Consider the following 23,177-nt stretch of genomic DNA (forward strand, 5'->3'; position numbering starts at 1 on the left):
AAAGGAATCATCCAGGCAAACCTCCTTCCCACTAACTCAGATGCCATCCCAAGGAGGAGGAGAAGAGGAATCTCACTGAATATCAACCCCAAGGACACTAAGGTTTAAACCAGAAGAACTTTGGGATTATGTTTTCTGCCATGTTTAGTCTGTTCAGGCTGCTGTAACTGAATACCATAGACTGAGTAACTTATAAGTAATGAACATTTATTTCTCACAGTTCTGGAGGTTGGGAAGTCCAAGATCAAAGTGCCAATAGATCCAGTGCCTGGTAAAGGCCAACTTCCTGGCTTGTAGAAGGCTGTCTTCTTGTATCTGCACGTGGCGGAGAGCAGAGAGTAAACAAGCAAGCTCTCCTGTCTCATAAGGGCACTAGTTCCATTCTTAAGGGCTCCACACTCATGACCTAATCACTTCCCAAAGGTCCCACCTCCTAAAATCATCCCATTAGGGATGATGGGTTAGGGTTTCAACATATTTCAGGGGACATAAACTTTCAGTCCATAATATGTTATAAGAGACCAAGGAAGGATTCATGAGCTAGAGTGAGTTCAATCACAGGAAACCCAAGTTTTGTGCACTCTAATTTTTCCCAGTAGTTGAGAACATTTCAGCAGCACCAGCTAACATTACTGAACCCTTAATTTTGGCAGGCATTAGGTTTCACATTTACATGGATTGCCAATTTAATCCTCCTAAGTAGATAGCTGTTACTGTTATTTCTATTTCACAGATGAGAAAACTGACATAAAAATCCTGTGTTCTTGCTGTATGTATTGAGTAGAGACAATAGCTAAAGGAGTAACAAGCTATTTTATCCTGTCTCTTGAACGAAGCAGCAAATGTCACCGACATGAAGGAGGAGTACAAACACCACCTAACACCCCTTGGAACACTATCTAGAAAAGCATGTGTGTCCCCTGCCCACAGGGTCTCCCCTTCTACATCAGACGAGAAGGACAGCGATCTCCCAGGCAAACCTGTGATGCAGGTTCGGCCAGCGCCTCTTTCTCCTTCGTGGTGGAAAGCCCTCCTCTCTAATGTCTACTCTGGATCCCAGCTCCTAGGCTGACCAGCCTTGTGATCTTACATCCTTGTAAACTAAGTTAACTCCTCTGTGCCTCCATTTCCACGTGTGTACCAGAAGGCAAACAATGCCAACATGTCAGTATCTTAACAATGATGGGGAACAAGTTATGGACCACGCTTCACATAACACCTAGCACAGTGGCTATTATCTTCCCCATCCCCATAGCCTCACTCTCAGCTACGTGTTCAGTTAGAAAGTGAACTTCCCCTCCCTGATGCATATAAGGTATAGGCAAGTATTTAAATGTTTTCCCCTCCCCGGGCGTTTTACTAGCAGCATCTTGAAAATCAGAGCACCTTTAAAGACACAAAAGAATCCATTTCTAATAGAAAGACTTAAAATTTCCCACCATGATGGGTTATTATTAAGATTTTCCATGGGTCAAATCCTCCTCCTAAAACAATGAAAACAGCATTTTAACTTTTTATTTATTTCCAACCTGTCTCTTTTCAGAAAAGATGTGAGATTGTCAAGAACTGAAGTCAATATATTTTGTGAAATATCAGTTATTAAAAAAAGAAACTGAAAATCAGAAATCAGGACAGGAGATGGAATCAACTTGCTCTTCCAAAAGATCATCCAAAGCTATGGGGCCTAAAAACATCAGACATTGATCTGAGTGTCTTATCAGCTAAAGCAAAGTATTTGTATTGTTTCTAAAAATTTATACCTTTAAAGCATCTTCACATACATGTTTTATTTGTTCCTCTCAACAATCCAGTGAAGAAGAGATTACACTCCCCATTTTACAGATAAGAAAACTGAGGTCCTGGAAAACAAAACCATCAGACCCAGATGTCTTAAATCATCGTTCAATGCTCTTCTGTTACACCACAGCCCCCTACTTCCCAGGACGGGGTAGAATTTTGAAGCAGAAAAGGACTTTAAAGATTATCCAGTCCAGCTCTTAGACAGCTATTTTGAATAATGCATGTATGTCAATACTCACATAAACAGTATTAAATTTAATAAAATAATATTGAAATTTACGATTATCTGTGGTACATGCTTGACAACACACCTGGCCACTTTCTTCTGGGTTTGAGATGGGCTTTTTTTTATGACACAGAAGTAACTAGAAGGTTAAATTATGTATATGGGCATAATCCAGGTCCTTTTGGTTTTCTCATTTTGGGCATCAAGGGTCTAACAAGATTCACATCATTATCCCTAAGTCATGAATCAGGCATGTTTTAAAAACTCTCCATGGCTAAATAATGCTTTGTAACATCATCTTCCAGAAGCACTTCTCTTCCAGTCATGATTAGCCTTTTCTAAAGATTCCGCTCAGCTAGGATTTTTAGTGTTTTTTAATTGCATATTTTATGATATTTTAATTTTATGTTTATTCATTATTAATCATCTTTATTATATTTTAATTGTCAATGCAGCATCCTGAGGAGGGAGAGGGAACACTTCACAAATAAGAATATTAATTTATTTGCCTTAAAATAATAATGAAGATTTTAATAAAATTACTTCTCTTAATAGGTCTCTGTGGAATGTTAATTCCCCACCCTTTAATGAACTAATGAGATACCAGGTGAATTTGATTAAGCACTGTGCTCACTTCCAACCAAAAAATTTTAAGCAACAATTGTAAACCTTCAAAATATTTACCTAAAGGCAACTTGCTGATTCCCTCTAAAAGGCAATCTAAGAGCAACATACAGAGAATAAAATCTAAATGTATCCTCTCTCATTCTGGCATCTATTTGGAGGGTGAATATATTGGCATTGCCCATCTCACTGTGGTCTCCCAAACCACTTTGCATTTCACTTGCTCCCCTATCAGGAAAGGGCTACCTGTCAGCACACAACTCTGCAAAGCATTCTGAGTTTCAGGACCATTCAAGGTGCACACCTAAAGTAATAATATTGCCTATTGATGATGCTGTCTTACACCCAAAGATGTCACAGGTCTCTGGAAACATCAAGTAAGCCTCACAAGTTCTCAACACCAGGAGAAGACTGCTGGCCCAGTCCTATAAACAGGGGAACTGAGGGGCAGGGAGAGGAAGGCAGTTGCATGGTGCTTCCCAGCCAGGGTGGAAAGTCTCATGGAAAAACAAGCCGGCCACAAGCAGGTTGAGCTTGCCTGGCCCTTCATGAAACACGGACTGCCTTAGTGGCTCTTGGATTTGCCAGTGAGTTCTCCTACTTCTTATGTTATCAACACAAGAAAGAAGTTGTGTGTGTTCTTTTGAATGAATGTACTTTTTTGTATCACTGTCAAGGTTTGCTTTTAATACCACCCATTGATGTACAGCTTTCTTGTCCCGTGACAGTTTTAATAAGCTGCTTCCATGTCGCAGCAGTAATTTTTGGAGCTGGCATTTCCTCTTCTGTGCAGAGGATGCTACAGCCATTATAAAATTAACCTAATATTCTTCCAGCATCATTTTAAAATAGTGTTAAAATAATGGCTTTTTGGTTATATCTGTTACTGTAGGATTGCAATGCATTCTTACAAACCTTGCCAATTTTCTGAATGCACAATCTATAAAAATCCTTCCACAGAAAAGAAAAACAAATGTCAGTAAATTTTCCCATGTAAGAAGAACTTTTTTTGTTTGTTTTGTTTTAATTAACAGTTAAAACAATTCCTTTCACATCACTTTAATGTTATCCTTTGGGGCTCTCGGAAAATGAACCAATTCACTTCAATAAAATCACTGTCATTCTATTTACCAGACCAAAGTTTATTGGAGCATGACTACTAAATGCAACTAGTCGGAAAAAAGAAAAGCAACTCCCATAAACTCTCAATTAACAGTATGTTTTGTACCCCCGACACACACATCCTACACACACACACACACACACCCTACACACATACACACACACACAGACACACACACACACACATACACACCCTACACACACACACACAGACACACACACACACACGCACACCCTACACACACAGACACACACACACACACCCTACACACACACACACACACACACACACACACACACACACACAGACTCATCTTGTGCAGTGTAGTTTCGGCTCCAGACATTTTTTAAAAAGCACTTGGTACTGATTACAAGAATGAGACCCTCTCATTCTTTAAATGACCCATTAAAATATCATTGTAAATCCTTCTATTATAAAGTCCAGTCCCCATGATGTCATGAAACCCAGCCCAAGGAGAAGAACCATAGAAATGTTATTTCTTGAGACTAGAAGAAAGAAAGCTTTCAGAGTTCTCATCTCCAAGTTCTTATTTTATCAATCAAGAAGCGAAGTCTAACCAGGATGGCATGAGTCCAAAGGTGATTTTAATACCATAGCAACCTAAGGAACAAACCTAGCAACAGCAGAACCCACTACGAAGAGCAGAGGGTAAACGTGGGAAGTAAAATTCTCTTTAGCAAAGTGGCAGCAGAGAGGGACAATTCCAAAACAAACACAGGTTAATGTTTTTTCTTTCCGTGAATCAATCATGAATTCTTAGAGGAAAGTGACGATCAAAATCTCTTCACAAATAACAGAAATAAATAAGGATAACTGCAACGTACAGCCTGAATTCTGAGAATTAAACTATAAAGTCACCACTAACAGATGTAATATATGCAAAAGATGCCTGAAAGACACAATGATTTGGTATAAACAAGCAAGTAAATCAAAATGAATTTTACATAATGAAAGGTACAAGCTTAACTGAAGAATGAGTGGGCCAAAGGCAAGGGATGGAGAAGGGTCCCCTTGGAGTTTAGGAAAACAAGAGTCAGAGAGTTGATCCCTGCAGCTTCAGACTGGCCACCTGGCTTAGGTTATCCTCACTTCAGCTTAGAGGTGTTAGGTCTCCAGAATACAATTATGATCAAGGCCCCTGACATCTGTGCCCCATCCAGGATGATTCCCCACCCTACTTTAATCCAATAAGAAAAATAGATCAGATAATGGAGGACTCAGACTTTAGACAAAAGGTAATGATGGTAACAAATTAGAGTGAGACCCCAGTGCCCCCTTAACCATTTTGTTATTTTTTTCTTCATTGTCTTTCTCCCAGACTTGGCCAAAATACTTTCTCTCAACCCCAGAGAGAAATCTCCAGACTTTAGCCCCTACTGAAACCCACCAGCAATCTTCCTGTTATTCTTAACTGGAAAGAATGCCTAGGATTTTGTATCTCATATGGGATTGGGAACCCAAAGGTCAAGGGGAAAGGTTTAGGGGAGAGTTTGAAATGCTTTCATCAAATAGCCATGATCCTCTAGTAAAGCCATCTGGTCACGGATTTTAACAGCTGGAAAGGACTTGAGGGATCACTAATCTGATCATCTATTATGACTCCATTTATATAGCAAGACTTTTCCAAAATTGCATATATAAGAAATGAGACTTAAAACTATGCTGACCCCCAAATCCAGATTTTTTGCCCACTCCACCAGACCTCTTCTTCCTGTCTTAATTTCATTAGCAGCAAATAAATTGGTTGAATTTAAAGGGCTTGTTACAAATGGAGTTTCAGAATACAACAACATCAGCAACAACCTTCCAGTATCAGGTTCCTATCCCTATCTCAACTGAAATTGTAGAGGGAAGGAACTACTAAGACAATATTAATTTGCAGCAAGTTCTGGTAGCATTGCTCAGCTGGGAGAATGTAAGACATTATCCACCACCTATGAAACACAGGCTGCCTGAGAATGAAGCCACCACAGAGGAAGGTGGGTCTGAGAGCTGGAGATAGCATCCGGACAATGTCCCTGGGACATCTGGAAACAGGGACTAAGTCTAAAGCTAGGCCTGGCTCCACACCTGAATATTGCAGTTCTATGAACTGAAGGAAAAAAATCTCATTTTCACTCAAAGTAGTTTGAGTTATGTCTCTTTCACTGGAAACCAGAAAAAGACCTAATACCTTAATGGAATTTTTATGCAACTTGAGGGAAAGTGATGGTAAATTATAAGGATCTAAAGTGAGAATTGCAGAATAAAGTATAAAAAGTGGGCTGAGCATTCCAGGAGGCCTTGAGCTGGAACTGTGATTTGGGGAGGAAACAATTGTCTTCTCTAGAATCCAGTTTTCTCATCTGTAAGACGACAGAGATGGTACCTCCCTCACAGCGCTATTCTAAGAACTAAATTAGTTTATAAATGTGAAATGATTAGATCAGTGCCTGGCACTCTAATATCTATATAATAGTGTGCCTTTTATATTAGACATTAATTAGAAATGAAAGTTAAAGTGTAATTTATGGCAAACTTCACTTGGGCTACACTCAAGTTGGGAGACTCGTTACTCCTAGCCCAGCACCTAAGGAACCTGGGAGAGCCTCAGATAGCTAACAAAGTGGTTAACAAAGTGGCTCCCTTCCTCAGCTCTGAGAATCACATACAGATTCCAAAAGTGACCCTGCCATGTGAGTGCTTCATTAATATGTGTGTATGTGTGTGTACATTTTAGCTTTACTTTTTACATTCTGGAGGAATCAACATGTTATTTTATGCTGTAGCAGCTACAGTCATAATGCTGCCAATTTAATTCTTCAACCCAAAAAGATGGTGACTTGTCTCTCTCATAATTTCTAGAACGATGATCTTGCCAAGCTCTTAGGTTTTGAGGAAATCCCCTGCCCATCTCATTTCCAGGCAGAGCACAAGTCAGAAAAACTGAGTAAAAAATTCTCCCCTTAGAAAAACACTCATTTGTGGCAATGAACTTCCAGCATTCTTTTGAACTCTGCCTCTTCCGTGTTTGTGATGTGAATAGACCTTGCAGTTAATTATCAACATGAATAATATATAACTGTGAGCCCAAGAAATAAGTCAAAGGTTCCAAAGAGTTTTATCCCCAGTTTCACATGCGGATGTTCTTGCAAATACACATTCCATTTTAAACATGTCAGCACATTTGGGGATAGAAACTTTTTGGTGCTGGCCTTCTCGAAGGTGGCTCATTAGTGAACAGCTCATGCAATCGACAAGCTATTGACGGAGGACGGAGAGACTAAGTTTCTTATCTCTGCCTTTGCATATTCAAGTGTCTCAGATACATTGATGAAACTAAATTCTTCTCTCTGTCTCTGTCTCTCTCTCTCCGCTGTGTATCACAATAATTTGTTAGAACAGAGTGGAATTTTGCCAACATGTAAGTCTTTTTCAGCCCCAAATGTGTCTTTTGGTCACCTTGCTTTTCCCTCTAACTACCAGCTAAAGGTTCCCATTTAAGTGACAGGCCTTTTTAATAATAAGTTAAGGCTTTGCAGCAATTGCAAGAGTTCGGGTACAGTGTCCGATATCATAAGACATGATAAATGTTCAGGGAAGGATACAATTCGAAATTCCACCAGAAAAATAGATTGGGCTAAAATAATAGACATTCTTTATGACAACACTCGAGCTAAATTAAAATGGTGATGTTCACTTTTTTTGGCATGCTTTCCAGGCATCCAATTTTTTTTTAATTTTTTTTTCTCATTAATGACTATGGAAACCAATATGGCAGGTAGCATGCTCTGGCTAATTTGGTTGACCAACTGAATCAAATGGACTGTTAGTGAATTACTAGCAGGGCTGTAGATGTGCATGAATAATTCTGCCTGATATCCATAACATTCCAATCCACACACTCCCGCTAGTCTGTGTGGCATGAGGGCAGAGTGGCCATAATCGCTTCCTCTTTGGTCAAGCCAGAGGACTAGCATTCCTGGTGTTGACTGCTAAGTGCGTCAAGGATCCCTACTCCTCTGAGCCTTAAGGAGGTAGGAGAAAACCAGTGCATCCTGTTGCTTTCTTGGCAAAAGGAAAAGACAACAAAGGCACAACCCTTCCTTCCTCTTCAATATCTCTAGGGAAGCATCTAGCAGATAGACAGAGCTCAACCTCTGGAAGCAGAGACCTAGGCTTCAGTTCCAACCTGACTAGGTACTAGAGCTGAGGACTTTGGCAAATTGTTTCAATTCTGTGCTACTCATTTCCTCATCTGAAAAATGGACTTAATGTCTACCTTTCAAGGTTCTTGGGAGAATTTGATGTCAAGTGACAGATAAAAAGTAGGAACATAGGAAATAGTAGTTCTTGGCAAAGATTTCAGAGAAAGTAGAACTTAAGAAACAGAAGCAGTTAAGAAGAAACATTTTATATATATATATATATAATAACTGAATCATTTTGCTGTACACCTGAAATGAGCACAACATTTAATTAACTATGCTTCAATTAAAAAACTAAAGAAAAAAGAGGATACAAAATATTAATATTATCAAAGCAACGATAGAGCTATTGTTATTCTTAAAATAATTTATGTGATATTATAAATAAGATTATCTAAAAATGACTCTAGGGGTTCTCTCTGAATTGTCTGAACAAGGAGCTAGCTAGCACTAGGGCTTACTCCTTCCCCCAGCAAGAAGAGCTTCTCCTTAACTCAACTGCCAGTGGGACTGGGGATTTCCTTCCCCAGCAGGAGAACCAGCAATGACCACAGGTCCCAAAGTCTATTGGTTCTGGGAAGCTAGTTTTCCCAGACAGCCCCTGTAACAGCAGCACCCAAATCCAGAGTATCTGGATTCCAAGTAGCATATTTGTCTTTTCCCTCCACACCACACCCACTTGACAAGGCCCCTTTCCCATGTTAGATTTCCTGTCTTAGTCTGTTTGAGCTGCTATAACAAAATACCCCAGACTGGGTAGATTATAAACAACAGAAATTTATTTTTCACAGCCTGGAGACTGGAAGTCCAAGATCAAGACACCAGTATGGTCAGGTTCTGGAGGAGCCCTCTCCTTGGTGCCTATGTGTATTCACATAGTAGAAGGAGTGAGGGATATCTGTGCGGTCTCTTTAAAAGGACACTAATTGTGTTCATGTGGGCTCCATCCTCATGACCAAAGCACCTCCCAAAGTTCTAACTCCTAGCCCTATCACACTAGGCATTAGGATTTCAACATGGGAATTTTGAGGGGACACAAACCTTCAGACATGGCACATTATAAGAAAGCATAGTAATAGGGGGACATGTTTCCTGCCCCAAAATTTATTCCCACAGTTTGTTCGGCAGAGTACCCTGGGCCTAGATCACCTTTCCTTGGGGATAATGCAAGATTTTAGGACTGTGTACTTTCTTTTCTTACTAACCCTGGTTTTGTAAATGTCCCCCAAAAAGCCTGTTCCTTAACCACACCCTGTGATATTGTGGAATTTGTCTGGAGCCTATTGTACAACTGCCTAAAACTCCAGAATTTTTTTTCAATCAATCCTAAAGATCCATCCATGAGTTCTAGATACATCATCTACCATGAAATGGGCACATATTTTGTTCTCTGTTCAGAGCACTCTACCAACCACAGGAGGGCAAGTTAATTAAACACTATCCCTGTCCTCAAACGGTTTGGTTTTTGTCATTATTATGCTTTTATTCCATCCATATCTTTGGTAGGAAAGAAAGTAAATACAATTGATTTAGCACAACAGAATGAAAATTTATCCTCAATGGTACTTGTGTCACCAATTGATTGAGAATAAATTATGAACCAGGCACTCTACAAGCCACTTTATAGACTGTTTTACAAAATTCTCAGACTTACCCTCTGATAAGAGAACTGGGATTCAGAGAGGTTAAATAACTTGCCTGAGGTCACACAGCTAGTGAGTGATGAAAAAGAGTTTGAACTCAGTTCTGTTCTTGTAATAATAAGTTATCCTGCTTCCTAAGCAACTTGAATATCCAAAGGGAACCTCAGAGCAGATTAATTAGGCTGGAACCAACATCTACACATTTAGTCTATTTTTCTTCAGTCACTAAAAGAGTTCCCCAAGGGCCTGAGTGTCTGCATGTTTCTTTGAAAATGATCATTTATTTCCAAAGAGTGGCATAGTTATTAAGGAAGAAAATAAGCAGAGTAGTTCTAGACACACAAATCACATTCCAAAGTATCCTTGTCCACTGATCAGCACTCATAAGGCTCATGTTTAAAGCTCTGTCATATTCAAAATGCTGAAAGTATAAGTTGAGTTTTTATAGTGAACAGGGAAGAATAAGGGCAGAGTTTCTGAAGTTACAGCAAAGTCTACAAAACATGCAAATGAAATAAACTGTTATTTTTCAAGCTTCTCATGAAGCTGTTTTCAGTCTTTCAAATATTTACTGTATTTAGGGTCCTGAGGCACAATTCCTCTAAAACAGCTATAAAAAAGCAAAGAAATAATAAATGAGCAAGTCAGTGCTACAAATCACTTGAATGTGCTTTATAAATTCCATTAATACTACCATCAACACTAAACATATTGACCCAAAGGAAGGTAAAAATGGAACTCACAATTGTTCAGGACCAGTTGTGTTCTGGGTTCTGTTTGGGAATATAATCTCATTTAATCTTCAGACAGTAAACATTTGTATTTATTTTTGAGAGGGCAGACAGCAGACGCAAGAAGAACTAAAATCCTGCAACCTATGGACTGAAAACCACATTCACGGAAAGATAGACAAAATGAAAAGGCAGGGCACTAGGTACCAGATGAAGGAACAAGATAAAACCCCAGAAAAACAATTAAATGAAGCAGAGATAGGCAACCTTCCAGAAAAATAATTCAGAATAATGATAGTGGAGTTGATCCAGGACCTCGGAAAAAGAATAGAGGCAAAGATGGAGAAGATGCAAGAAATGTTTAACAAAGACCTAGAAGAATTAAAGAACAAACACCTAGAAGAATTAAAGAACAAACAAAGAGAGATGAACAATACAATAATTGAAATGAAAAATACACTAGAAGGAATCAATTGTAGAGTAACTGAGGCGGAAGAACAGGTAAGTGACCTGGAAGACAGAATGGTGGAATTCACTGCCGTGGAACAGAATAAAGAAAAAAGAATGAAAAGAAATGAAGACAGCCTAAGAGACCTCTGGGACAACATTAAATGCACCAACATTCGCATTATAGGGGTTCAAGAAGGAGAAGAGAGAGAGAAAGGACCCGAGAAAATATTTGAAGAGATTATAGTTGAAAACTTCCCTCACATGGGAAAGGAAATAGCCACCCAAGTCCAGGAAATGCAGAAAGTCCCAGGGTGGATAAACCCAGGGAGAAACATGCCAAGGTACATAGTAATCAAATTGACAAAATTAAAGACAAAGAAAAATTATTAAATGCAACAAGGGAAGAATGACATACAAGTGAACTCCCATAAGGTTAACAGCTGATTTCTCAGCAGAAAGTCTACAAGCCAGAAGGGAGTGGCACATTATATTTAAAGTAATGAAAGGGAAGAACCTACAACCAAGGTGACTCTACCTGGCAAGGATCTCATTCAGATTCAACGGAGAAATCAAAAGCTTTACAGATAAGCAAAAGCTAAGAGAATTCAGCACCACCAAACCAGCTCTACAACAAATGCTAAAGGAACTTCTCTCAATGGGAAATACAAGAGGAGAAAAGGACCTACAAAAACAAACCCAAAACAGTTAAGAAAGTGGTAATAGAAACATATCAATAATTACCTTAAATGGGAATGGATTAAATGTTCCAACCAAAAGACACAGGCTCACTGAATGGATACAAATACAAGATCCATATATATGCTGTCTACAAGAGACCCACGTCAGACCTAGGGACACATACAGCCTGAATGTGAGGGGATGGAAGAAGATATTCCATGCAAATGGAAATCAAAAGAAAGCTGGAGTAGTAATACTCATATCAGAAAAAATAGACTTTAAAATAAAGAATGTTACAAGAGACAAGGACACTGCATAATGATCAAGGGATCAATCCAAGAAGAAGATATAACAATTCTAAACATATATGCACCCAACATAGGAGCACCTCAATACATAAGGCAAATGTTAACAGCTAAAAAAGGGGAAATCAACAGTAACACAATAATAGTGGGGGCTTTAGCACCTCACTTCCACCAATGGACAGATCATTGAGACAGAAAATTAGTAAGGAAACACAAACTTTAAAGGACACAATAGATCAGATAGATTTAATTGATATTTATAGGACATTCCATCCAAAAACAGCAGATTACACTTTCTTCTCAAGTGCAAACGGAACATTCTCCAGGATAGATCACATCTTGGGTCACAAAGGAAGCCTTGGTAAATTTAAGAAAATTGAAATCATACCAAGCATCTTTTCCGACCACAACGCTATGGGATTAGAAATAAATTACAGTGGAAAAAAACGTAAAAAACAGAAACACATGGAGGCTAAACAATACGTTACTAAATAACCAAGAGATCACTAAAGAAATCAAAGAGGAAATCAAAAATACCTAGAGACAAGTGACAATGAAAACATGATGATCCAAACCTATAGGATGCAGCAAAAGCAGTTCTAAGAGGGACGTTTATAGCAATACAATCCTACCTCAAGAAACAAGAAAAATCTCAAATAAACAACCTAATCTTACACCTAAAGGAACTAGAGAAAGAAGAACAAACAAAACGCAAAGTTAGTAAAAGGAAAGAAATCAGAAAGAGCAGAGCAGAAATAAATGAAAAAAATATTTGTATTTATTTTTGGCTTCCCATCATCTTATTTCCTTTCCTGTATTTAAGTAATTCTCCCCCTAATGAGTCTTGCTGGGAGGCTGAGCCTGCCTCTTACTTTGGAAGTTGTATCCCTTGTAGCCAAAGTCAAGAACATGCTCCAGTTTCAAGCAACCAGTTGTGCCTGCCCTAGAGTTTGAACAAGGGACCAGTGAGAGAAAGAAGCAGCAATTCCACCACTATCTGTAATAGTGTCCCTTCCAGACCAGCCTGTGGCTTGGCTTTGGCTGTTTTTCTTTCTGCCTCCATGCCTGGTTCCCCATCACTTCAAGTGATTCTTTCAATAAATCCTATTTCTCCTTAATTCAGCCAGATTTGGTTTCTGTTGCTTGCAACTCAGAACCTAGACTGATCCACCTTACAACAATCTATCCTTGGGCATGGGTATTATTATCCCTATTATATAACCAAGAAAATGGAGGTTTTAAGATATCTAATGATCTTTTCAAGGTCATGCAGCTTGTAAGGAATAGTGCATCAGTGACTGAATTTTGGACAGTAGATTCTCTCTATGCCCTGATAAGAACTACATAGCGGTACCCAAAGCCTGTCTGAGCATTGCCATCATCTGATGAAAGCTACCCAAGGAGACAGTTGCCTAATGGCTCCTTCTCTGGAGTTGCAGTTTGCAAGGTTGAATTGTTAAGTAATTTGACTTATTTTAGGAGAACAAGTTCATACGCTGTGTCTTCTGAAAAAACATGACTATCCCAAGTAGAAGTGAACTTCTCATGTAATACTGTGTTTTTTGATATTGGTATTGTTATACTGGTCTTGCAAAGCCATCAGCCTGGGCCCCTGTACAGAGTTGAACCACAAGAGCTGCAGGAAGCTTTACCTGAATTCCAGCTCTGATCACCCCAAGACAAGTGAGGGGGCGGAGGGAGGTGAGAAGTTTCTTTCTTTATGCCCTAGCACACGAAAACTTGGAGTTCTGCAGCTCCTCCAAATGGAGGCTAGGCATCACAAGGCCGGGATTTGTCCTTGTTCTGACACAAGGAAGAAGCAATGAGGAAAAGTCATTGCAGAACATGAGACTGTCACTTCTGTGTTTATAAAATGCTCCTTATTTGTACAAGACACTTAGTGGGGCCACACTCAGAGGAGGCTGGAGGAATCCAATGCTTTTGTTTTTGTTTTTATATCTTTATTGGAATATAATTGCTTTACAATGTTGTGTTAATTTCTGCTGTACAACAAAGTGAATCAGCTGTATGTATACATATATCCCCATATCCCTTCCTTCTTGCTTCTCCCTCCCACCCTCCCTATCCCACCCCTCTAGGTGGTCACAAAGCGTCGAGCTGATCTCTCTGTGCTATGCAGCAGCTTCCCACTAGCTATCTATTTTACATTTGGAATCCAATGTTTTGAAGCTCATGTCTTCCTATCTTCCATCATGGACATATACACACTACCAAATGTAAAATAGATAGCTAGTGGGAAGCAGCCGCATAGCACAGGGAGATCAGCTCGGTGCTTTGTGACCGCCTGGGGGGGTGGGATGGGGAGGGTGGGAGGGAGGGAGATGCGGGAGGGAGGCGATATGGGAACGTGTGTATATGTGTAGCTGATTCACTTTGTTATAAAGCAGAAACTAACACACCATTGTGAAGCAATTATACTTCAATAAAGATGTTTAAAAATAAATAAATAAATAAATAGACTTGGTGGGTAGAAAGTGGCTTGAGTGATACTCCAAGTAGTAACGACTGGGACTTCCTACCAGCTGGCAGAAAAGCCTGCCTCAGAATGAAAATGGATACCGGTTCTTGTGTTTAAATACAAAGAACACTGCAAAGTTTCCTGCAGGCTCTGACAGATCACTGCCAGAATTAAACAGGACTCACCAGTGGCTCCAGAGAGGCCCTTGACTTTCAAGTGGGAAAGACTGATTCACCCCACCCTACTCACAGGGGCCTGGACATCCTGATCATCTTCCGATTATGGGCTTCGGATTCAGTCGGCGGAGGTTCAAACTCTGCCTCTGCATTTGCTACTCATAACTTTTGCCCAAGTACTTTGCTTTTCATGTGTCTCACTTTCCTCATCTATAAAATGGGAATTATAATAGGACCTACCACAAAGGATCATTATGAGGAACAAATGAAATCCTTCCTTTAAAAGTCCATATAAGCATATAAGCGGGCGATTAGCCCGGTGCTTCCAAACTCCCAAGCATCACGGGATGGCCAAGTTATTCCACTTCCCCAAACCTCCTTTCCACGTGTATGAAAATAGCAAATGATAGATTACAATAAGCTTCACAGCCTTAAGGTAAGGATCAAATGCAAAAAAATATAGAAATTGTCAAATGACTAAGAATTGGCAGGGATGATTAAAAACCTTCCAAGACAGAAACTGGGCTTCTTGCTGTTTCTTGAGCATGTTGATCATATTCTAACCTCAGACCTTCACCCTCGCTGTGCTCTGTGTCTGGAACTCTCTTCCACCAGAGCTTTCCACGGTTGGCTCCAGCTCAAAGACCAAAGACCACTTCCCTAGAATGGTCTCCCCTGACCACTCTGTATTAGTTAGCCAACACACAAACACACACACACACACACACACACACACAAGCTAGTCCCTCGTCCTGCATTATTTTATGAAGCCCACTGATTATACATATGATGTATTTATTCGTGGTCTATTTGTTCCCTGGCCTATCCCACCCCCACCCCGCTGGAATATAAACTCCTTGAAGACAAGGATTTATTAAGCCCCATCTCCTCTTCAGCTAGAGGAGCAACTGGTGCATAGCAGGTGCTCCATGAATCTTTATTTAATGCACTAAGAATGAATTCAGTCCTGTTGACTCTGGTGTGGTGCCAGTTGACACCATGGCTGAAATCCTCTACTTACTTCAGTCTCAAGGTATGAAAGTGGCTTGGTCAAGGTCACCCAAGGACAGTTATTTTCATGCTCTGCTCCCTGGCTCTGCTTCCCAGGCCAGACCTTGCACAATGCCTGACCTGCTCAGCCCTCAGGGCCTTCACCTCCAGCCTAGAGCAGAGTTCTCCCCATACTCCGGATTCCAAACACACAGTACCTCTTTCTATGTGGGCCTTGATGAGGAAAAGCTTGAGAAGCACTGCTCCAGGGAGCCCACGTGATTCCAGAGAGGTGCCCCAGGACCCCGTGGCGTGGCGTGGTGTAGCATGGGGTGGCACGGCAGGAACGCAGGGGCCTGACTCCCCGGGTCCCCCACTTCCTAATTCCAACACAGCCTCTCTGCTTCTTTACTGCTTTGCACAGTGAACGTCTAGAAATTGTGATGTGCAAGAAATGACTCCACAGCAACTTAATTCAAGACCTGAGGGATCTATGCAGAGGCAGATTACATCCTTGGAGACACCCTTGCAGACCCTCTAGAAAAACAAACATCTGTGGCCCGGTGGGTGGGTGCCTCCCTGACTGCATTCCTCTAAATCACAAATGATCCTGCCCCTTGAGTATGGCTCAAGGTCATACTTGAGTACTTAACACCTTAGAATGAATTTATTAGCCCATTTTCTAAGGAGGTGTCAGGAAGGCTCTATCCTAGGGAAGTGACAGGAGACAGAACTGTTGTGCTATGACATGAACAGAAAAGGCTCCAGAAGGGGAGGGGGGGCACCAGAGACCAATGACCCGTCCCAGGGTCACCCCAGCTCACACAGGTTATTAGATAATGTTGCCCTATTGGCCTTACTCTCTCCCTACACAGACTAGTTGGCCTGAAGCCATTCATGAGCTGGCAGCCGACACTGCGTCCCACGCAATCCTTCTCCACGTATCCTGCCAGTGAAACAGATTTTCAATGGCCTCCGTCTGTGGGCTATTGCTACCCATTCAGGGGTAAATTTCCGGTGCAGGGCGGCATAATGCTTCCCATTAATGATGATATTATTCATGCAGCTAAAATCTGCATGCCCTCAGCTAAAACGTTCCCCTGTAGAGGCTGCAACCCTTACTACTCAGAAATCCTTCATTACAGGTAGGTAATGTGTTTGCTAAGTACAGGAGTCTGATGCATGGTAACAGCCTCCCTCATTGTTCCTCTGACTCCTTTAAAACACCAGGGGATTTTTATATGCACGTTTAATCACGAAGCCCAGATTTCTGCTTGCAAGCATCCTGCTCTCAGGGCAGATGACGGGAAGCGGTGCTTTCAAGCTCTCTGTTAGGAGGGTCTCATTCATCACAAATATATTCTCCACACATGAAACACTGGAGAATATGTTTGCAGTAGAGATTGTACTCATCCTCAGTGCTACTGACATTTTGAGCCAAGTAATTCGTCGTTAGGGGTGGAGTGCTACCCTGTACATCGTAGAATGTTCAGCAGCCTCGCTTGCCTCTACTAGATGCCAGTAACGTCCCATCCCCCGTGACACAACCAAAAGCGTCTACAGACATTGTCAAACATCCCCTCAGGGGCCAAACTGGCCTCAGTGGAGAACCGGTAACGTAAAATAAAATGAAAGGAGAGGAGAGATATCCCCTCTTGTTTTAAAGCCCAAAATGTGTAACCCAGTCTACACACAAAGAAACCCACATGGATAGCAAAAAAGCAGGTATTTTTGGTATCAGATAAAGCACTGTCTCTAAGCAGTGACAAGAGGAGGAAAATTAACTTAGGTTTGATTGGTTTTAAATTAAATAATTTAAGAATCCCTAGTTAGAAAGGGTCATAGAGCTCATGCAGGACCACTCCCCCATGATATTAATACAAGGGAGAAAACTCAGAGATGGTAAGTAACTTCTGAATGGTCTCACAGTAATGATGGCAGAGACTGGACGGGTTATCCAGGTCCCCAAACTCCAAGTTTTTAACTTATTATTTTTTACATTTATTCATCAAGCATCTATTTTGTATTTAGTCCAATGTAAAGTGCAGAGCTCAGGTTTGGAGACAAAAGAAGAAGGGACATATTTCCCAATAATGACAATAGAGACCATTCATCAGGTACCTCTTATGTATCCATGGATGAGGCACTTTAGATCTATCCATCCTGTCATTCAGTCCTCATAAAAAATTCTATGAGGTTGGTACTAGTTCCTCACTGGCAATATTGACAGGTACAGTTAGACACCAGGGTCCTATAACTCACATGACACTAACTCACATGACACTTACGAAGCCCAGCATTGTAACTGGAAATATGCCAAGAGTCCTCTAGGAGTGATGTATCTACGAGAGCAGAGAGAAGTCCACCTTCCTCACTGCTGGTAAAGAAACATCACCCATCTGCCAGCTACACATGATGTGTGGCAAAAGAAGGGACAGTTGCAGCAGCACAGAGCTGGTAGATTTTTATGTTAAATAAAGGCAAATTATAAAAAATGCCCTTTTTGTTTGCACCCTTTGAGCTAATTGTATAAGGTCACTGAGCTTCGGTTTCCCTGTTTGTAAAATGAAGACTTTAAGAGGTCCAACAGGCAGTTAGTATGGTAATAAAACATGATCGTCTCTTAAAGTCACCACATGCAGCCCCTTGTAAGAGTGAATGTTCACTAAATGTTAGACTCCTTTCCTTTTCCTAATCTCTCAGTGCCTCAGTTTCCTCATCTATAAAATGGAGATAATAAAGGCAGCTACTTTGTAAAGTTGTGAGGGCTAAGAGGGTATATAAAATGTATAGGGGCTGGAGGTTAATAAATATCAGCTTTAGTTATTTTTGAAAATGTAAATTGTTCTGGAATAACTTTAATGGATAAATCGAAGGTGAGGACTCCCAGATGTACCATAGAGATGAAGTAGCATGCTTTCCTTCCAATACCCACACCGCTTCCAGCCCACTCTATAAATTAATAGGCAAGAAATCTGAGATCCTTAAAAGTGAAATCATTTTCCCAAGATTTCTCAGTAGGCTGGTTGTGCTTTTTTCTGGCGCCCAGACCCAGCTCTTTCTACCTCCTTCTTTTTAACCTCCCATGGGCTACCCTGAACCTAGCCAGAAGTAAGCTTCCCAGGGATGAAAAAAGTGATATCCGGGCCACAGACTGTCCATATCGAGGTCCCACTACAAACTTCATTGTGTTGTTATTGAACTTGAAGAGTCAAGATGTGACTAACAGCAGAGGAAAGTCTATACCAATGTTGCTGCAGCTCCTGCTGGCTCTGCTCCATTGGAGACTCCGCTGAATCACTCGGTTCTCAGTAATTACCACTGCTTCAGAAAGCCTTTCCCTCCCCATTCTGCCAAAAATAGCATATCTCCTACACCAATTTGTCTCCATCACAACAGGCTGAATGTTCATGTCTTCTCAAAATGTATACGTGGAGACGTAACTCCCAATGGGATGGTATTTGGAGGTGGAGTTTGGGAGGTGATGAGGTCATGAAGGTGTAGCCTTCATGAATGGGACTAGTGCCCTCATAAAAGAGACCCCAGAGAACTCCCTTGCCCCTCCTACCATATGAGGATACAGTGAGAAATCAGCAATCTATGAAACAGGTAGCCGGTCTTCTCCAGATGAGGAATGCCTGGCACCTTGATCTTAGACTTCCTAACCTCCAGAGTTGTGAGCAATAAGTTTCTGTTGTCTACATTATTTATGAGCCACCAGTCTATAGTATTCGTTTATAGCAGCCCAAATGGACTAAGACTCTTGGCCAATGTTATGTTATGTTCTCAGAGGTTTAGGTTCTTCATCTGTGAAGCATCCGGTCAATAAGTGATATTTATCATTATAATTCTGAGCTTGCTTAGGTGTGCACTTCAAGAGGTCAAGCCAACACCAGTGGAGGCTTTGGAAATACCCCTTTGAAAGGTAAGAAAAAATGTCATGGAACAGGACTCTGTAAATTGCTCTTTCACTGTGCTTGACAGTGTTAAAGCATCTTCCCCAAAGTGCCTTGGTCCCCAAGGACCCCTTACTTACCAGGAGAATCTGCTTCCTCCCTAGTGTGCTCTGCTCATCTTCCTACTCGCATCTGCACCAATTAGAAGGCAGCAGATTGCCAGAGACCCAGGAGAGCACCTAGAAGACAGAAACACCATGCCAAGAACGGGTGAGGCTTTGGAGCTCGTACAGGTAATGGGGTCGAAAATGAAGATGTAGTAGGGGAAGAGGAATTACAACTCTGCTGATTACGTGATGAGGTGAACGGAAATGAAAAACGTGGCATAAATTATTAAGGAAATCTTTGCAGCTCCAGGCAAAGATAACCAGTGAGGAAGCTGGATATCATTAAAGGTTATAGAACCATCAGGCAGCTGTAACATAGGGTCTCACTGTGACACAAAGGAGGGAATTTTACTCCCAGTGTTTTCTATATTTGTTAATGGTTTCTATATTTTAAAAGATGTTTTTGATTCCCTGCTTAGCTGGCTCTGCTCACTGAACAAATATAGGAAATGACTTCAGATTAACACAAAAACACAAGTTTATGCCTATAATCTGAATAATTGAGCTAAAATATTTCGATAAGCCATTTGGATTCTAGATAGTATATTCCAAATAACAATTCAGAGAGCCAACTTCAGAATGCTTTTCTAATCAGCTACGCAGGGACCCTGGAAAGAATTCTCAAGTTACCACTGCAGTGTCGAACAATCTGATGAAGAAAGGAGAGGAGATGAAGTAGATTCTGGTAAACAGAAACTACCGTGAAAATTTGCCCCATGTATAGGGGAACTTTCTGGGGAAGGTTTGAGTATATTTACCAACTCATATATTTTTCATTACTTTAAGCTGTGATAGTAGTTTCTCTCCCGATCACACGTGCACCACTGAATCGAAATCTGTCTGTCTGTCTGTCTCTCTCTGTCTTTCTCTCTTTCTGTCTCTCTCTCTGTGTCTCTCTTTTACCCAAGCACACTGGTAGTTTGCTGGAAGAAAGATTTTGTGGCTTAGAGGCTGAGTTAGCAAAGGTCATGCAAGATGCACCTGCAGAGGAAAGAAGAGAGCAGAGATACCTCACAACCCCTGAGAGAGAGTGATTGCCTTAGCTCTCAAAGGCTTTCTCAGCTCCCCCATCTCAGTTCCTAGAAGCCTCGCTGTGCTTCCTGTTCTGTCCAGGGATTACAGGAGAGGGAACCTGCTAATTAACACCCTTCTCATGAGACTCTCCCTCAAACTAGGAGGGTCTCAGGTCTCACAAAGGTAATTAGCTGGTTTATATGAGGCTAGAAGTCTCTTCATCACATTTCTGATAAGTGGCCATTCAGACTCTGCTTGAATACCTCTTGTGACGGCAAACTCATTATCTACTGATGTAGTTCATGCCATTTCTGGGCAGCTCTTCTTGGCCAGGTACATAGGGGGCAATGGGTGCAAATAAACATTTCCATCAATTAATCAATCAACTAATAACATTAAGTCAAGGCTGAGGATGCAGATAGAGCCAGAGCAAGAAAGGCTAATCACAGTCCTATTATATATCCTTCCCCCAAACCCTCTTTCCTACCAGGCTGCTAGCCCATGCACTAAACAATGGATCAGGAAGAATGGAGCTCTTTTTGTCACTTTGGTCTCTGTCAAGATTTGGACCACCAGAAGGACAGTATCAAAAGAAAGACAAGAAATTACTCAGGAAACATTATAAAGAACTGTCTGCCTCCATTAGATTAGAGCTGGGGAGTCATAAAAGTTGCCTTTGTGGCTTTTTTTGTCCGGAGTTCTTTGTGTAAAATTGTGTTTTTTATTCTGGTGACAGAAGTTATATATTTTCATTGTAGAAAATCCAAAAACATGGTAAAGCACAAAGAAGAAAATAAAAATCATCCATAACCCCACTACCTACAGATAAATACTGTCATTTTGGTGTATATGCTTCCAGGGGGTTTTATTTCTTTGTTGTGTTACTTAATTGGGATCATATTTTTCATAGTGTTTTATAATTTGCCTTTATTTAACATAAAAATCTACCATAAACATTTTTCTAAGTTACTAAATTTCTTCTTCAATGCAATCTTTAATGGCTATAGCATTCATGCACATACAGGTACCATATCTGTTTATACATACCTCTATTTATAGTATATATGTATGCTATTTACTTACATATCTGTTTATAGTGCTGTTGATGGGCACTTACGTAGACTATTAATATTACATATGACAGATAGGAGCTCTGGGACCACAGAGAAAGAGCCCAGAATTTAGACTTAAAGGGTCATGGAGAGTTTCCTGGAGGAAGTGATACTTGAATATTACTTTTCAGATTAGAAGGCACAGTAGCATACATTATCTGTTTAGTCTTCACAGTCGACCAAGGTGGCCTTACCATGTCCCTCCCCTGACGAAACTTTAGACAGATTTCTTCCTGACTGTAAGCCCTGACCTCCCTTCTCTTAAAGCATTTGCTTTAGAAAAACTTGTAAATTCTTTCTTTGCTCCTTTTTTTTATGTTTCAAATTGTAACTCTTTTTTTTTTTTTAACATCTTTATTGGAGTATAATTGCTTTACAATGGTGTGTTAGTTTCTGCTTTATAACAAAGTGAATCAGCTATACATATACATATGTTCCCATATCTCTTCCTTCTTGCATCTCACACCCTCCCACCCTCCCTATCCCACCCCTCTAGGTGGTCACAAACCACCTAGCTGATCTCCCTGTGCTATGCGGCTGCTTCCCACTAGCTATCTATTTTACATTTGGTAGTGTATATATGTCCATGCCACTCGCTCACTTTGTCACAGCTTACCCTTCCCCCTCCCCATACCCTCAAGTCCATTCTCTAGTTGATCTGCATCTTTATTCCTGTCTTGCCCCTAGGTTCTTCTGACTATTTTTTTTTCTTTTTTTAGATTCCATATATATGTGTTAGCATACAGTATTTGTTTTTCCCTTTCTGACTTACTTCACTCTGTGTGACAGTCTCTAGGTCTATCCACCTCACTATAAATAACTCAGTTTTGTTCCTTTTTATGGCTGAGTAATATTCCATTGTATATATGTGCCACATCTTCTTTATCCATTCATCTGCTGATGGACACTTAGGTTGCTTCCATGTCCTGGCTATTGTAAATAGAGCTGCAGTGAACATTGTGGTACATGACTCTTTTTGAATTATGGTTTTCTCAGGGTATATGCCCAGTAGTGGGATTGCTGGGTCATATGGTAGTTCTATTTGTAGTTTTTTAAGGAACCTCCATACTGTTCTCCATAGCGGCTGTATCAGTTTACATTCCCACCAACAGTGCAAGAGGGTTCCCTTTTCTCCACACCCTCTCCAGCATTTATTGTTTGTAGATTTTTTGATGATGGCCATTCTGACCGGTATGAGATGATATCTCATTGTAGTTTTGATTTGCATTTCTCTAATGATTAACACTCCCTAACACCATACACAAAAATAAACTCAAAATGGATTAAAGACCTAAATGTAAAGCCAGACACTATCAAACTCTTAGAGGAAAACATAGGCAGAACACTCTATGACATAAATCACAGCAAGATCCTTTTTGACCCACCTCCTAGAGAAATGGAAATAAAAACAAAAATAAACAAATGGGACCTAATGAAACTTAAAAGCTTTTGCACAGCAAAGGAAACCATAAGCAAGACCAAAAGACAACCCTCAGAATGGGAGAAAATATTTGCAAATGAAGCAACTGACAAAGGATTAATCTCCAAAATTTAC

The 23,177-nt window shown here is 40.5% G+C and overlaps 1 long non-coding RNA gene across 1 annotated transcript in view; it reads right to left on the reverse strand.

Annotated features, from left to right (window-relative positions):
- Window positions 1-223: 223 nt before the first annotated feature.
- The window catches only part of LOC118895697, a 149,741-nt gene continuing 126,787 nt past the window's right edge, over window positions 224-23,177 (reverse strand). Inside the window, exons 2-3 of the long non-coding RNA XR_005020005.1 lie at window positions 19,470-19,568; window positions 224-315 (exon numbers count right to left, since the gene is read on the reverse strand). This is a non-coding gene — a long non-coding RNA (uncharacterized LOC118895697). The remainder of the gene's footprint in view (window positions 316-19,469; window positions 19,569-23,177) is intronic.

This window comes from Balaenoptera musculus, chromosome 5 (assembly GCF_009873245.2).
Source record: "Balaenoptera musculus isolate JJ_BM4_2016_0621 chromosome 5, mBalMus1.pri.v3, whole genome shotgun sequence".
In the NCBI taxonomy this organism is placed as follows: domain Eukaryota; kingdom Metazoa; phylum Chordata; class Mammalia; order Artiodactyla; family Balaenopteridae; genus Balaenoptera; species Balaenoptera musculus.